Source organism: Rhamphochromis longiceps, linkage group LG9 (assembly GCF_057381845.1).
Source record: "Rhamphochromis longiceps isolate RC_006_pf linkage group LG9, R_longiceps_female_GT1.1, whole genome shotgun sequence".
NCBI lineage: Eukaryota > Metazoa > Chordata > Actinopteri > Cichliformes > Cichlidae > Rhamphochromis > Rhamphochromis longiceps.
The window spans coordinates 27,760,845-27,778,733 of record NC_140565.1 but is presented as its reverse complement, the minus strand read 5'-3'; positions in this window follow the sequence as shown (position 1 = coordinate 27,778,733).

Genomic DNA, 17,889 nt, shown 5'->3' with positions numbered 1-17,889 from the left:
TACAAACAACATGAAAGCTGTTCAAAGTATGATAGAGCAGTTCAGGCTTGTTTTGGTGGTGTGATGATGTTGAGGATATTTTCTTTGTATACTTTGGGGCTCTTAGTACCAAATGAGGATCATTTAAACATGGCTGATAATAACGACAGTGTACCCTTCTTCTGAACGCTGCTTTCAGAGAGATAGCATGCCATGTTATAAAGCTATCAAATCTATCATCATCAAATGTTATAGTGTCAATATGGAGCAAAATCTCTCAGGAATCCATGAGACGGCTCTGAAAGTAAAATGGGTCCAATCTGCTATAAGCAAGGTGTACCTAATGACATGACTATCTGAGTAAATGTAATCTTTTAATGTTTTTGATAAACCCCACTGTCTTTATGAGTCATGTTAATAATAAGTAATAAATTTAGATCTGAGAGGAGGATGGTGTAAGAGTACAAGACTTGCTGTATATCTCACAAGTGGACACGTATGGACTTACTGAATAGTGCTATAAATAGAACAAATGGTATGTCGTGATAGAAAACATAGTTGTCAAGGAAATGCGAAAGCCCTTGAACCCAGTAGTTAACAGCAGAATCAAAATGTTAACTTTCTGATTGTATCAGATAAAAAGAGAGGGGATAAAAAGTTCAAAAGATTTATCCTCTGGGGATAATGAACATCCATTATAGCAGTCCATTAAGTCAGTGTGTGGGTACTTCTGTAAGAAAATGCAAACTTCAGCTTAAGGACATCACTGAGGAAGAAATACTTCTTTGTTATCCACTTTCTTTCTCAGTTCATTCATCCATAAAGAAAGGATATGTAGAGAGTTGTTTTCTGCAGCTTTGTGGAGAAATGTTGACTTCGACAGGGAGTATCACTGAACAGCCTCAGACAATGCAATTAGCATGTCCCTTTAAAGCTTTTACTTTGTTCTTATTCAAAGGATTTTGGTAATTGTTTGTCACAAACAGCAAAGGAAATATATTTTAACACACGTGTGGATTTTAATTGAACTAACATAATATGATGACAGAATGAAATTACAGGAAAATGTCTTTTAAGTCAGCTGCTGCCTTTATGTTAAGCAATCAAACCGCTTCTGTTGAGGCTCTATTGATGTAAAGTAAGTGACACGGGGAGCAGTGAAGCCAGAAATGCCCCATCGTGTTGGTACTTCATCATTTAAACAATCACAGTGTTTTTGTAAACCCACATTAGAGGGTTTGATGACCTTTCTGTTATAGCCCCTCAGAAACTGAACAGCAGACAAAATAAATTGGACAGACAGATTCAATTTTTGAGGAGCTTCTTGCCAAACGTAGAATTGTTGACTGGATGCTCCAAATCACAGCGAGCTGATAATTAGGCCACTCGTGGGTCAACCTTTTCAACTGACAGGCTGAAAGGAAAAAAAATAAAAAGTCAAGAGTGAAATTAAAAACAGACTTCAGACATCAAAGTAAGTAGTCCAGATTCGTGGGATGATGACATGACTGGGCACTTTAACAAATTAAAGCTGTGTATTACTCAGTAGGGAGAAAAAACCCCACCTAACATCCAAAGCTGAGGCCCAGACTAAAAGGCATGAGGGCTTATTACAGATTTTGAACTGCTTGTTTGTTCTTTATGCTGTCAGTTCTCCATTCCTTTTCATTTAATCTTTTGTCTGTTTTTTTTTTTTGTGTTATATCATCTCTTAGATTATCTTTGTTTCTTCATGACACTGGAATCTTCAAGAGATATTAAACATACAATTAGTAATCATGTCACTATAAAATCACTACTCCCAAAATGTAATTATTTATTTTTAAGAGGTGTTAATTGTGTGGATTCATCAAGTTTTCAACACAGTGTGCCAGATTTATCAAAGCTGGTGGCATCTTAAAGATATTCACAAGGTTTCCTTTGGGACTCATGACCTAATGGACCAGCCAGAGCAACAATGGATGCCAAGTGATAACAAAGAAAGTCAGCATTAGCAGGTTGTTGTGGTGGCGATGTAGTACATCACAGACGTTTTTTAAACGTTTTCTGAGATGAGGCATAACTAAAGTAAAAAACAAAGAAAAAATTTTCAGGAGAAAGTGCAACCTAAACCATATGTGAAACAAAAGCAAACAAAATACCAGTGCTATCCCTAACTCCCTACCTCAACAAAACACAAGACAAAAATAAATAGGAAATTCGCCCCTCCTGCTTCAGAGATATTTACACAGTGGGTGGATTGTGCTATTTATAACACTTTATAAAATCAAGGTTACGCTGAGGAAAGCACACATAAAGAACTAGTAAAAGTTTGGAGACTGAGGACAGGATCTACAAATGGTGCTGCTGTCAGTTGCTCACTTGGTAGCAACTGCTGAAGCCAGGGCTTTTGAAATGACTAGATGATGATGAGGACCAATCAGTAGCTGTAATGTCAAGGCCACCCCATATGGCTCAACCAGTCAAGAGAGGAACCTGCAGAAACTTTCGAATCCTTAAAGGGCAAGAACACTTCATCTCACATTTCCCTCTTCAAACACAGGTTATCCAATCAAACATAACAGTACAGTTTAAATCCCTCCCCCATGTTCTCTGTTAGATGAGCTGTGCCATGTAACTTTATTATTAATTAATGTCAATTTCCAACAGAGCAAAATCCAGTCAATAAAACCCAATAAATATTTAGTGAATGATGGTCAAATTATGGCTAATCTCCTCTCTATCGGCTCATTATAGCAGCTCCACCATATGCCAAAGCCAACTATGTGCATAAATGCCTTTAGAGATGCCCTTCATAACAACAGAATGTCTTAGACAGCAGCCCTGGTGCATAGCTGCAAATTGACAAGTTGAAAGAAGAAACTGCACAACCTTTTTCAACTAAGAAATATCTCTAAACTGCGAACTTTGTTGTCTAAATGTGAGTTAGAAATGATTATTCATGCTTTTATTTCTTCCCGTTTAGATTAACAGTTTTTTTCTTTGTTTGAGCAAAAAGAATCTTGATTGTCTCCAGTCAGTCCAGAATGCTTTTAACAAAGACACGAAAAAGAGAGCACATTACACCAATTTTACACTCATTACACTGGCTTCCAGTACATTTTAGAATTCATTTTAAAATCTTAGTACTGACTTTTAAATCTTTGAATCGTGACGCTCCTGTCTATATTTCTGATTTTTTAGAACCTCACACTCCCTCTCGCAGCCTGAGCACACGTTTTAAAACCAGAGGTGATAGATCTTTTAGAGCGGTGGCTGCCAGAATTCTCTCCCTCCATCTTTACATTGCCTGGACTGTTTTTATTCTTTTAAACATCATCTTAAGACTTTTTCCTTTAGACTAGCTTTTAACTAGATTTGTGTTGTATATTTGATTGTCCTGTATTGTGTTATCTGTTTTATGTGAAACACTTTGTGGTTTTTATCCTGTCTATATAAATCAATAAAGTAATGTAAAGTAAAGTCATCTTTGTGGTGAATTTCGTTGTCAGATAAGTGTATGCTTTAAATTAGGTTCTTTTATTTAGTTAATGGTAGTTTTCACTGTAATAATATAATAATAATTTAGCAGAGGCAGGGACAAATAATAGATACTCTGGCAAATAGCTAAACTAAAAAGTAACTTGTTATCTTATGTTGCTTAAGCCTAAAGCACGCATTGGGAACGTGGTAATGCCACAATTTGACTTGGTTATAAACAGGCTGGCAGACTGCTCTGCATTTTGTGCTGTTTGTGTTTATTTTGTGCTTTCTTTCAGTTCTCTCTCATTTTTTACTTTTCTGTCAGCATGTTAATGAAGTTGAGTTGTTTAGCCCGGGGAGACATGAAGTTTCAACTAAAGTAGAAACATTAACTTCGTTTCTACCCATGCTGGCTTGCCTCTCCATTTACTTTGCAGGGAGCTGCGTCACCCCTAAAATTATTGAAGTCTGCTGTTTCCACTTTTAACACTAAAAATCTACATAACTCTGCGGGGAGGCGTACAGAAAAATATTGCTCTATGCTCTGAGATTTATTTTATAGGTCAACTCATTCAGCTTGGCTGAAGTTTTGTTTGAGTAAAGATTTTTTCAGTTTCATCTTACTATTGAGTGTATGATTCAAAAGTCCACACGTTCCACACATTCACTGTCTCACTTAACTTTATAGGTTTGGCTTTTTCTGTGTTATTTCTGTTCAAATTGAAGCCACTGGAGCAAGAGAAGCCATAATTATTTAGATGTCTATTCCTGTTCTATACAATCATATGCCACAGTTACTGGTTTCTTGGTATTTGAAATGTTGCTTAGCGATGACTATAATCTACCTGTTATTTAGTGTGCCATCAGTCATGTTGGCTTTCACTCATCCCATATGTTCGTTTTTCTGCCTGTCAAAACCAAGGCAATCACTGTATGCTGGTGTGGTTTGCTAGTCCTTATAGGTTTAAATCTTCAGGTGTCTATTTTCACTGAAACCCCTACGCACTCCACTTCTAACTTATGTTTACTGCCCGTGGTGACCTGCCTTACTTTCCACCAGCCAGTGCTGAGGCTCCTCAATCTTAAAAATCAATCACCATAGTAAAATGCAGTGTGTTCAGAACTCTAATATGGAAACTAAAAGTGGTACAAAGACTAACATGTTTCTGAACTGGGGGAAAAATGCTGAACTGAACAGTCTGGGTCAATATTGTGTCTTTTCATAACCCGTTCATTTCCTTTTTAAGATCTCAAGGTTATCAACTTTACAGCCAGACAGTACCCATTAAGTATGCTTCAACTTTCTGATGATAGCTTAATAGATTCAAAGGTTTTCAGCTGAAAAGAAAAAAAAATACAACAAGCAAGGGGGGTGGGGTGTTTGTCTCCAGTCATGCATCAAGAGTCTGACAGATCAAGTAGATGGAAACTTAAATATGTATGGGCTGGCCTTTGGTCTGACACCTATAGAAAGACCATAAATAATGGATGAGGAATAGCTCCTATAGATTTATCTGTTTGTGGGATTTCTATTGCAACAAGCATTTGTATGAACTTGACACCATGAATGAAAGGGGAAAGTCAGCCTATTCCTGGTCTTTAGAGCATATGCCAGCAATTATGCTAACATTGCCTTAGGTACATTTTCAAAACTGCTGCAATTTTAAGCGTAGTCTTGATATGAATTTAACAGTCAGTCACTTGAAGACTATTAAAAGTTATATACTTACTAGTTGATTTACTATGAAATTGAATTGCCACAGTATCAGGTCTCGGGGATATTAATAGCCAACTCCAATCTTGTAAGTCATCATCAATCTTCCTATGAGTTCAACTGACAGTGTTTCCCCCTAATTTGCATATGATTACGCAGCTCTGCAAAAGGCGAAGATTAACTGCCAATCAAAGAGATACCTTAAGAGGACCTTTACCTACAGTGTGGCTAAACCATAAGAAGAATGGTCACCATTTCAAATCATGTGATGCTATTCTCTATGAGGAATTGCAATGGCCTTTTTAAACAGACAACATTAACACATTGGCTTCCATTTTATTATATTAAAGAGGCCAGCAGGAAGTCACCTTCGGCATCTTTTTACCCCCTGCATTTCAAAGTGGCTTCGCTGAAAAAAAGCAAGTCAACTGTGATGTTTGTACACAATAGAAAGGAAAATAAAGACAACATGTACTTTCATGTTAATGAGCTAACTGTAGTACTTTTTTGAATGAGTGCATGGATAAGGCACCGCCCAGTGTGCAATTGATATAATATGCTTGTGGATGGATAAGTTCATAGCCTATGGCTACAGTGTGTCATGTACCACATCCAGCCTCCCAAGCTAAGTACCCATCAGTAATCATCTGATGCCATGTCCAATGTTTTTGGGGCTTCTAGTATAGCTGGTAGACTTTTTGATAATGTGTAAATACATATTCCAACCAAAGCATGCCATTCCATTTGCCAACTGTAATTGCAGACACATTTTGAAAAGCTAATTAAAAAGCTGTTCATTGTTAGACAATAGCCAATTTTTGACACTAACATACAGGTAAAACTTTGTGTTGTTTTAACCAAAGTCTGCTAAAATTTAACTAGTTAGTACTACTTGAACTAACAATGGGGAGCAAAAGAACTTCTAGAAGAAGTTCCAGAACTCTTTTCCCTTTAGTACAGCTTCATATCAGTTTATAAAGATGATCAGTCTCCTAATGTTCATTTTCTCAAAATCCCATGTGTCATTTGCATAACACAGCATCATCAACATTAATAAAGGTGATAAAATATTTTTAAAAAGAGTGGGAGGGCACTATTAACTATAAGAGTGATAACTACTAATAACTGAGCTAATGAGGTGTTAACAATTGAAACAATTGAAACAGGTGTACCAGCAACCTAAAAGAGAAATTAAAATGCAAAATCACAGTGTGTAAGTGACAAGCTATGCCTTTACAAGAGGGTTACGTGCTGTCTGGGTTATTAATTGCAGAGATCATGGCTTCGATTAAAGAGAATTCAATACTGGGGTACACAGTGGTGCCTTATTTATTTGAATGAAAGCCTCCCAGTTATGCATACACCAAAAAAACCAAAAACACCAAAAGCAAAAAACAACAACAACAACAATTCCAAAGGTCCTCCGCCAGATTTAAAAGCTTCTGCATTAGAATCCTTCTCAATTAAAGCAAGTAGAACAAAAATAAATGAATAAATAAATTAAATAAATAAATAGCATAAAAGGCGGTGAGATAAGATGCTGTCAAACAATTATTCATAAAACGTCTTCACTAAATTTTGGATGATTTTAATAATTCAACCTCCACCTTTGCTTTGTTGTATTGTCTTGTGTTTTGTCAGGTTTCACAACACATATGGAATTTAAAACTGAACTCTTCTTTTATCTCTCACTGACCTCTTTCACATCTGTCCTATCAGTCCTGCGGCTGTCACCTGCAGCCTCCCTCAGGGACTGAGGATACTTGATTCTCAGGATTCTCTGCATTTCACACAAGGTCTTACTCAAACCTTCTCATTCTTTCAGCGGTTTATTCAGTACAAAAGGAGAAAGAAATAGATATGCAAAGAGATAATGATAAAAGCTGAAAGAGATGGATGGATTGACAGTAGAAATGGGACGGATTCAAAAGAAAACAAACAAACAAAAGAAGATCCCCCTTGTGTCTAGAAACGTACAAAATAAGCCATTTGAAAGAGTAGGAACGAAAAAAAATTCCATGCTGCCATGAAAATACTTCCATAGCAGTAATACCTTCATAAACAACATTTTCAGGGGCAAACTGGGGCTAAGCATTCAACATATTTCTTCACCTTAGGATTTTATGAGTACTCAAGTTTAATAATACTTATTAAGAGAGGAAAGCAGTCAGTACAGTTTATTTCTTCTTCCTTTTCAAATACTCAAAATTAAAAGAAAACATGTCTGAACAATTAAGTACCCCTACAGACTGATAACTAATTGGTACCTTTAATGTCCAAAATTAAAGGGGTGTATTATAACGAGTTAACTAAACATAATCTAGTTAACTAAATTAATTTGATCAGCCAGGAAAAGTTTAAACCCTTTTAAAGCACAGCCAATAATTTAAGGCCATGTAATCTGTAGGAGCTGGTCTGCTCCTAGCTTTGCTAATTCAGTTGCACTGACTCCCCACAAATCATGCTCGAAATTATAGTCTTATTGCCTTTAAAACGGTTGCTTTGAAGATCAGGTGTTTGACCACTTGCAGTCAGTTTCCATCTTCAAACTGACTTTCATGCATCAGGCCAGTAATAAAACAGCAACAAGACAGTCAGCTGCTGAATGTAGTCAGCTATATCAAAAACAGATTGCATGTAGTTGGTAACAAGGCCCCATTCAGTCTCAAACTGATAGCAAGCTATCTATAAAAACAAGAAAAGAGATAAAAAGTGCAAATCTGCCAACATCTACGTACACAGATGTTCACATTTACAAAGTTCAGAACCAGAACTTTATAAAAGCAAAAAGTTGTCATTGTTGCTGCAGGATTAAGCTTTTACTGCTGACTACCTCTCGTCTGTAAAAGTAAGTCACATCTGCTCAGACTGTTAAGATTTGTTCCTGTCACCAGCTCCCAGTGCATCTTTTAACACTCATCTCCCTCTGTTCCAGAGCTCCGTGTATCACATGCTTCCCCTTCCCCTGTGCATCTGACAATTCCCTGTGGCTTTCTATTAGTTGTAAATACTTCAGTGATTCCACCAATAAAATTTTGTTGGTTTTGAAGTTTGACTGTCTGTGTCTGGTTCTGCGTTTGGGTCCACATCTCGTACCGGCCTGCGGGCCCCGTTGAGACTTTCAGGTATAATGAAGAGAAAACAGAGGTCCTTGTTTGTGCCCCTGACAGACTGGTGCCTAAGGTGATGGAAACTCTTGGTCCCCTTTCAACATATGCTAAAATCTTCTATCAGGAATGTCGGGGTAACTTCTGCCTCAGACTTAAGATGATCTTGTTAAAATTTTGATTCACTCTTCTCCTAGTAATACACTCTGAATTAGAAATAGTTGTTGTTACATCGATTTCCTCTTGTCTGGATTTTTAATATTCTTTTTTCACTTATCTTAACAAAATCTCCTTGGGATGTCTTCAAGTTGTTAAGAATGCAATGGGGAGGATTCTAATTAAGTACTCTTATGTCACAGCTTCCCTAATTCAGTTGCACTGACTCCCCATCAACTTCAGAGCCCACTTTAAAATTCTAGCTTTGACTTTTAGAGCTTTGCATGGGCAAGCACTGGTGTACAACAGTGAACTTTTACATCCATACATCCCCATCAGGTTCCTGAGGTCTTGTGATTAGGGACTTCTGGCCATGCAACATATAAGGCTGAGAACTAAAGGAGACAGAGCTTTTGCCACAGTGGCCCCCAGACTCTCTCCCCCCAAGGCTGACATCTGTTACGTTTGAAAAAGCAGCCAACAAGAGATTTTTAAAACATGATTTTTTTCGCTTTATTTTTTTTAACTTCGTGTTCTGTTGTGATGCACTCTACGGTATTCATTTAAAAAAAGATGCTATATAGATAAAATTTTACTTACTTAAGACACACATACTTTATACAATAATAATAATAATAATAATAGTAATGGATTGGATTTATATAGCGCTTTTCAAGGCACCCAAAGCGCTTTACAATGCCACTATTCATTCACTCTCACATTCACACACTGGTGGAGGCAGCTACGGTTGTAGCCACAGCTGCCCTGGGGCAGACTGACAGAAGCGAGGCTGCCATATCGCGCCATCAGCCCCTCTGGCCAACACCAGTAGGCAAGTAGGGTAAAGTGTCTTGCCCAAGGACACAATGACCAGGACAGAGAGCCCAGGGATCGAACCGGCGACCTTCCGGTTACAGATGCGATTCCCAACCCCCTGAACCACGGTCACCCTGTATACAACTATATATAACGCAAACCTCTTCACTAAGCAACTAATGCAGACTGAATTCCTCTTCAAATTTTACGCCGAGTGCTCATCCAGGAGCTGAATCCATTAATAGTCATGTATTATACAAGAGCCACAATCGCAAACACAGCTCTTTGGGGGAAAGTTTTCATATCTAACCTCCAGGACATATTGAATGAACGCACTGAAGAAACTATAGATTATGTAGCTGTTTGTGCATACAAAATTAAATTACAGCCAGTGGCAAGGTCTATATGATTAGTACACACTGGCTTCATTAAACTGTAATTAACCTGAATTATCTCTTTGAAAATAGGATATATTTGTCCTTCACTTCAAAGATCCTCATATTTCTTTCTCAAAAATGCCAAACAGACTCACTGACATTTAGAGGGGAAGGTGACGGGTCCCCATTCCCAGAAGAAAAACTGACAAAGTGCCTAGATAAGGGGTTGGGCCACCATGCTTCACTGCAGCTTCACTGCTGCTTGGAACTAGTTCTGGTCTCTGCAAGTTCAGTGAAAGGATTGAACAACATCCTTGTAACGTTTACTCCCTCATTTGAAATTTTGTTTATGGTGGTATAGCATGCTGCATAACAAAAAACAAAATCTCTTAGACATTCTCTTATCACAGATCTCTTTGCTTTAAAGGCCATTTTATGTGACTCACATCATTTTCTAACTTCTTTAATGAATCACTGACACCTCTTTCCAGCTTATCAGGATTGAAATGTTTCATCATAGGATAAAGTTGAAATAAACATTGCATTTATGAAGTTTCATTAAATTCAGTCTTGCACAAAACTTTGTATTATCAAAAAAATACATAATACTCCAACCACTAGAGCAAACTGTGCAAAGAAGTTAGAATATATTGAAGCACACCCAGCTAATGGGCTTTACGGTGATGTGTGGGCTAACATGGTGCCTCCTAGAATGAAAAACATGGGTAGACAAATCCACATCCTCAGTTTAAATGTCAACAAATGCAAACATGTAAAACTACAAATGAAAACAGTTGAATGAACTTGGCAAACCTTCCTCAGTTACAGTTTTTAGTGTGTGAGGTAGATATTATTTGAGGACACAGCTAGTATACTATTGTACTTCGAATGAAAAGGACACCTTTGGTGAAGGATTCAGAGAACAAAGATGGAGAGACCTTTTGAACGTGCTTTTAAATATTTCAGATAGCACTGATCAGATTAGAAATGAAAGCCCATCTGGATCATATAGAACCCTGTTTGTAACCTCACACCAAATCAAACATGAGACAGACTTTGAACTTATAGAGCCATTCAAATGACCTTGGGATCACATTTGAAACTCTCCATTGTTATTGAACATGCAGCAGAGATGGCACAGACAGTGACTGTAGTCTAATCAATGGCAGGCCTTTTACCGCTTTCTCCTTTCTTTGTCATAGAGCACAATATTTCATTACTGTGGATTAAAAAGATGGAGCAGACAGCAATGTTTGGCAAATCTCACAGGGGATTTGAGGCTACAAATAAAAGGGGTGTGTGATGTGTTGTGAGGAAAAGGGGAAATAGGTGAGTGCGTATTTTGCAGAGCTGAGAACTGAATAGAAGCTGGTTTGAAATTAAGCATTTATTAACTAATTAACTGGAACGGTGAACATGATGATAATATTCAAAGAGGTTTTGTACTGACCTTCAAACACAATCATTGGACAACTTCTTTGCTTTTTGTGTGGCCAGTGCACCTCATTCCCAGCCTATTCAGTACCAAGCATAAGAGGCTGATGCAATTGCACAGTTCTTAAAATTTGTTTATTTCGTTATTATGTTGCAAGCATCAGGATCCGAAAGAAGAATGCAAGTTGTTATTCAAATATAACCAAATATGTCTGGTGTCTATTGTAATGCAAGTTTTAATTTGGGATTATTGTTGTATTTTGATTTCAAAATACAGGAAAACATTTGTTTTTCTTGAAGACGCAACTTGTTTATCTTATTGCTATTGGCAAAACAGAGTATTTACTATAAAGAAAGATGTATTTTTGAAATAAGGGTTTTTAGTTTCACAAAGGTTTCGCTCTATTTGCCTGGATCAGCATAGTCATTTATGCCTGAAGACATAACTGCTGATTATATTCAGAGCTTCAGTTGAAAATTGGCTGTAAGCAGCATATTTGAAAGAATTGCCCCTAAAGGAATACATTTTATACATGCAACCCCTTGAGCCATATGTTACAGCATTGTAAATTGTGCGACTCATTGCTATGAATATTTGCACAAATTTAGATAGTGATACAAAAAAAAAAAAAAATGTAGAAATATGTTTTATGCCTGGTCCTAGTTACCAAGTATAGTTTACACAGGGATTAAGGCTAATCAGAAAACAGATTGAAATTGATCAGTCTCTTTGCAGTTTATTATTCAAAAAAAATTAATTAGTTTCACTTTGACTTAGCCAAAAACTAAAATGATCTCCATAGCTCTGTCATGAGGCTATGGATGGTGTAGTGGCGGAGCTGAATGAAATAAATACCATAGAAATCTGAAAGTCATGCCGCCATTAAACAGTGGCACCGACTATGGCTTCACAGGATAACGGTTTACATGATTTGCGTTGAATTTAAAGTCACTGGTATGACTAGAGACACCAGTCCTGTTAAGGGTTGCATCAGGATGTAAAACTCCCCCACATCAAACATATAGAGCTACCTGTTGTGGTGTCAAGGAAGCCATAATTGTCATGAATCGCTGTGCGGCAGGCAGGAGTTGGACCCAAAATGCAGGCACTCAGGCATGAGGTTTAAACACAAAGAACTCAGCTTTATTTGCTGGCAGGAGAGAGAGTCATACGCAAACCAAACCAAACTGGAAACTCATAAACTAAACTCACAGTGAGCCACAGGGCGATCCACACAGCATGAGGGACAACACAACACTGACTCAGAGAAACACAGGGTTTAAATACACTGCGAAGTAACGAGGGGAATGAGACACAGAATGAGGGCACAGCTGGGAGAAATCAGGACTGACGAGACAAGCAAAGCAGGACGCATCCACATAAGACACGAACCATCAAAGTAAAACAGGAAGTATTACACAGACGCGAACTTGACACGGTGGAGACAGCAACTAGGAAACACAGAGACATAAACCATAAGGCAGAGGACTCTAAGAACCGAAAGACACAGAGGGAAACTCAAACATGCAGAACAGAGGGGACACAAAGAAACATGAAGGGCAAGGGATCGAAACTAGAAACCATAGAATAACTCACACAAGTACAATAATACAAAAATCACAAAGAACTAAACATGCTGGGTCAGGAGACCCAGGACCCTGACAGTAATGATTTTCGTCAGTCATTATTGTCTTTTTCCATTTTACTTGTTATATAATGGAAACAACAAATAAAATGAAGAACAAACACTCAAGTGGAAGGCTGGTGTAATCTGATTTGAGTTGGGTTTTAGGTTTTCTCAAACCAGCTAACATAAAAAAAGCCTGGTTATTTTGAAGTTGCTGAAATACATACAGTGAAACAATGCACATGTGACTGTAGTAAAGCTACACCCAGACCTAAGGAGATCTTTATCAACGCTTCAAACTCATACAAAAAAGCAAATACAACCTGTTTTACTTTGAAGGTTCATGTTCATGTGTGATGTCAGCATGTTCAGTTTTACTTCTCCCCTGTATCGTTAGCCCTTATCTCTCCCAGCTGTGTCTCCCTCCTGTTTTCCATTCCCTGACTACTCCCCTGTGTATATAAGCACGATCTGATAATGTTGTGTTGGTGTTCCCAGATCAACATAGTAAATGTTGTTCCAGGATCAGCATTGCAAGTGAGCAGTCACATTGTTCTGACGTTATTCTTTGGCGCGCCAAGCCATTCGTGCATTTATGAAATTCCAATGTTGCAAGGACAATATCAATTCTGCTTAGCGTTTATTAAAGGGTTAGGGTTAGGGTCAGGGTCCGTTGATCGGCAGACAGAGGCAGTTTCTCGCAGCTTAAGTACAGCTTAAGTACAGCTTAAGTACAGTAAAACAAAAAACTGCTTCACTTCCACCTCGAGCCTCATCTCAGTTAGCTGCCCCACAGCCATTAGCTCAGTCTTCCACTCCACAACCTGCTTTACAGCCATCATTATTGCCTTCAGCTAGGCCTATAGCCCAGTTAGCCACCAGGCCTGTAGCTCAGTCACCTACTCTACCACCATTTTCACCTCAACTTCAGTCACCCTCTGTTCAGCCTTCTGTGTCACCGCTAGCTCAGTCCCCTGTTCAGTTGCCGCTAGCTCAGTCTATACCTCCTCCACAATCACTACAACCTTTATTGCAGTCCATAGCTCAGTCAGTAGCACAGTCATTAGCTTTGTCACCAATTGAGGCTCCAGTGTTGTCACTCATCCAGTCAGCCACTCATCTACACCCTCAGCCAGGGGCCTCAACGCCTTCTGGCCATGCATCAGCAGCTCCGGTTGGAAGCTCATGTGAGCCAATCCAGCTCTTCACGGCTCCTTCGTCGCTGTCAGTCTCCGCTGGCAGTTCAGGAGAACTGTTTCAGCCGTCCCCCTCTCCTGGAGGGTCTGGGGGGCCCGTCCAGTCATCTTCTGTTTCAGCCGGGGGTTCAGGAGAACCCGTCCAGCATCACGTCCTGTCAGCTGGTGGGTCTGAGGAGCCCGTCCAGCATCACGCCTCGTTAGCTGGGGGTCCTGGAGGACCCAGCCAGCACATCCTTGTGTCCGCTGACGGCTCTAGGGAGCCTGTTCAGCCACCGCCTGCAGCAGCACCACCTGCAACTCCCACACGGTCTCCTGCAGCAGCACCACCTGCAGCTTCCACACGGTCGCATTGTCTGGTCCCGCAGTTGCTACACCACCGTTAGATCCAGCTCGGCTTGTACCACCTCGCCTTCGCCGGCCGCTCTCCAGGCCCCTAGCTGGACATCATTATCGTCGAGGGCAGCCTCCTGAACGGGTTCATTGCCGCCGCTAGCTTCGCAGTCGGCCTCGGACCTGCTCTGTCGCCGCCTTCCGCGTGGCCGGCCTCCTGATTTGCTTCACCTGCGTGGCCGCTGCTGTCCACACGGCCAGCCCCCTGAACTGTTTTGGACTTGGTTCATGTGCTGTCGACCTCCTGGTCGGCCCCTGGTCTAGTTTTGTTTTGAACTGTTTTCTTGGGTTTCTGGTATATGCTCCTTGTCTTGTGTTTTGTTTCAGTGTCGCGTCGTACCCTCAGTTTGTGCCTGTGTGTTTTGGTTCTCGTGTCGGTATTGTTTCGGTTCAGTTCATGTTTTGTTTCTTCGCCAGCAATAAAGCTGAGGTTTTGAATTGTATTCAGTCTGTGAGTCCTGCATTTGGATCCTCATCTCCGCCTGCCTGCACACACACCCTTGATAGACACTGCTTTGTCAATGTGTTACACAAAACTAGCAAGTTCTTTCCCTTCGCCTGCAAGATAATCAGTGACATCTGCCAGAAGCAGGTCAGGTGATTGTTCATCTTTCGATTATAATTGTGCCTTCATGGTCTTTTCGGACATCATCCATAATTCTTTCGAGATATGTTGAAGAGGAAGGTTTAGAGTAGACATTAGTAGACACTTTTGAAACCTGCTACCAACATCCATCAGCTCCAGGCTTTTTTTTTTTTTTTTTAGTCTGAATTAAGGAACCTGGAAGAGAATAAATCTACTGCTATCAGTGTTTGGTGTTAGGAAAAAAAAACAAAAAAAAAAACAATTAACTGTAGCTTTAAGCCTGATAATGTTTGGAGTAAAACTCAAATGTAAATGTGTTCAAGGTAAGTTGCAATAATACCAAACAATAAATTTATCTTTGAGGAATGATTCAAGAGGAGAGATGCTGCTGATATTGTGTGATACAAAGTGTGGAAATAACCAATGCTGCAATAGCTACTTTTTGGAAGAAGTCTGCTCATCAACATGATAAATACAGGTTTGGGTATTTATGTTAAAATTAAAAAAAATAATTTGGATGACTGACTCTCTTCTCAAATAATTTTGAGGTAAGATATCAAAATTAAACAAAACTAGTTGCATTAACAGGCTCAAAGACAGATAATAGGCTCTAGTGAACCCCTTGATAACAAAACAACTACAATGTAATGTCATAATCAGCCAGTGATGAGATAATTACTGTTAATGAACACTTTGATGACCTAATTTACCATCCTGAGTATTACATCCAGATAATCTCTCCAGCAGTGTTCTTTTTTTTTTGTTCATGATCAGATTATAAGTCTTGATATGTTTCTTGTTGTGTGACTGATGAATCTTTTATCATAAAGCATGTGTGTCCCTATATTATCATCTTGCATCAAGAGTATTTTTTTTGGCCCAGGGAAATCAAGATTGAAGTGATTGCATAACAAGTGTGGCAGCCCAAAAGGAAAAAGGTTGCAGAGTGCGAGGGAGCACTAAAGGAAGGTCCAGGATAGAATCTGGCAGTTTGCTGACGTTGGTCATCTTCTACAGACAAGCCGAAACATGAACAGACATTAATGGATTGCCTCCTTGCAGTATCACTCACCTCTGCCTATGTGTACTCTCCTTTTTTCTAGCTTAGAAAAAGACATCCAGTTCTGACATCCCTGAAAGCCAAACGTCTTAGCTCTAATAAGGCCCCTGCAGGGTAAATCAGCACCCTTAGAGGGCTCCTGTAACTCTGGATCAGCGTACTAGACCCTTCTGTAAAAAGAGTACAAAGAACATAGACTGCATGTACAGAGTGTTTTACAAGGTGGTCAGCAAGATGCAAGTGTAGCAACATCAAATATGATAGCAAAAAAGGACAGGGAGAAGTTTCTGAATAACTCAAACAAATTGAGTTCCTTCCTGTTTTTTTGTAGAAAGAAGGAGCTTGTTGGGAAGAGAACTACAAGAAATAAAAGTACTAATATGCTCCACCTTGGGATTTTTACTCAAAACTTCTTAATGTCAACACCACAACTTATCCTACTAACCTAACCAATAAAAACATTGTCAAAGAATATATTGTATATGATAACTGTTGTACATGTTCATGTAAATGAGTGAATAAACCTTAAGTTTAAAAACTCTTTGGTTCATAAAAATCAAACAAGTAATGAGGTAGCGCTGAGTGTAAGAAAAGGTCTAAATTATTTTATCGCCAATAAAATTATCTTTGTTCCTGTTCTGACTTGAAAGCGAAGAAGAGAGAAGTTGGTTTATCATCTTAAGATGGAAAGGTAATTCTAATTTCAACTATTTTAATTGTATAGCACACTTAAAACAACTGTAGTTGAGCAAATTGTTTTACAGATTCAGCCATTGCAAACAAAAGGGACAATAGATAAAAGGACAACAGGAAAATAAAGTATACTAAAATAATAATAGGACTACACTGAGATGTCTGTCCCAATGGCACAAAAACAAATATTATTTTGGTCACAGTCCTGATCTGTCAAGATGTGGACTCCATACAACCCTTAAGGTATGTCTTGGTATCTGACACCAAGATGGTAGCAATAGATCCTTTATGTGCTCCAAGTTACAAGTTAGGACCTCCATAAATCTGATGTGTTTGTCCAGCACATCCCAGAGTTGCTCAATTGGATTGATATCTGGGGAATCTGGAGGACAAATCAGTACCTCATGCTCTTTTTACTCCTCAAACCACTTTTGAACCATTTTTGCTTTGTGGCAGGTTGCATTTTCCTGCTGACAGAGGCCACAGGATGTATGTGGTCTGAAACAATGTGTGGTCTGAAGGAAGCTGGTACAAGTCAAAGTATCATCCACATGGGAACAAGACCCAATGTTTCCCAGCAGAACATTGCCCAAAGCATCACACTGCCTCTGTTGGCTTACCTTTTTCTCATAGTGCATCGTGGTGCCAAGTGTTCCCCAGGTAAGCGATGTGCAAACACCTAGCCAGCCAGGTAATATAAAAGAAAACATGATTCATCAAATCAGACCACAATCTTCCATTTCAAATTCAAATCAAATTCAAATTTTATTTGTCACAAACACACACAACCATACACAGTATGACATGGGGGTGAAATGCTTGTAGCTGTACAATGCCCGACCATTAAATGACAGGAGAAAGTTTTACAATATTTACAATTTACAGTTTACTACAGAATTTACAAATTAACTTAGGAATTTACAGTAAAGAATGTGCAAATAGCAGAAGAGATTATAAAGATAAGGATTATAAATTATAGGAATTATAGGATTATAGGAAATGTGTGGTGGTGCGTGTAGTGACGTGTGTGAGAGTCCAGTCTTATAGTGACGTGTGTGGGAGAGTCCAGTCTTATAGTGACGTGTGTGGGAGAGTCCAGTCCTACACCTGGTTCAGGGCCCGAATAGCCTGGGGGAAGAAGCTCCTCCTCATTCTCTCTGTTTTGGCCTTAAGGGAGCAGAAGCGCTTCCCAGACCTCAACAGTGAGAAGAGTCCATTGTTGGGATGGAAGAGGTCTATCATAATCTTCCTAGCTTTGGTCTTGCACCGCTTGGTGTAGATGGACAGC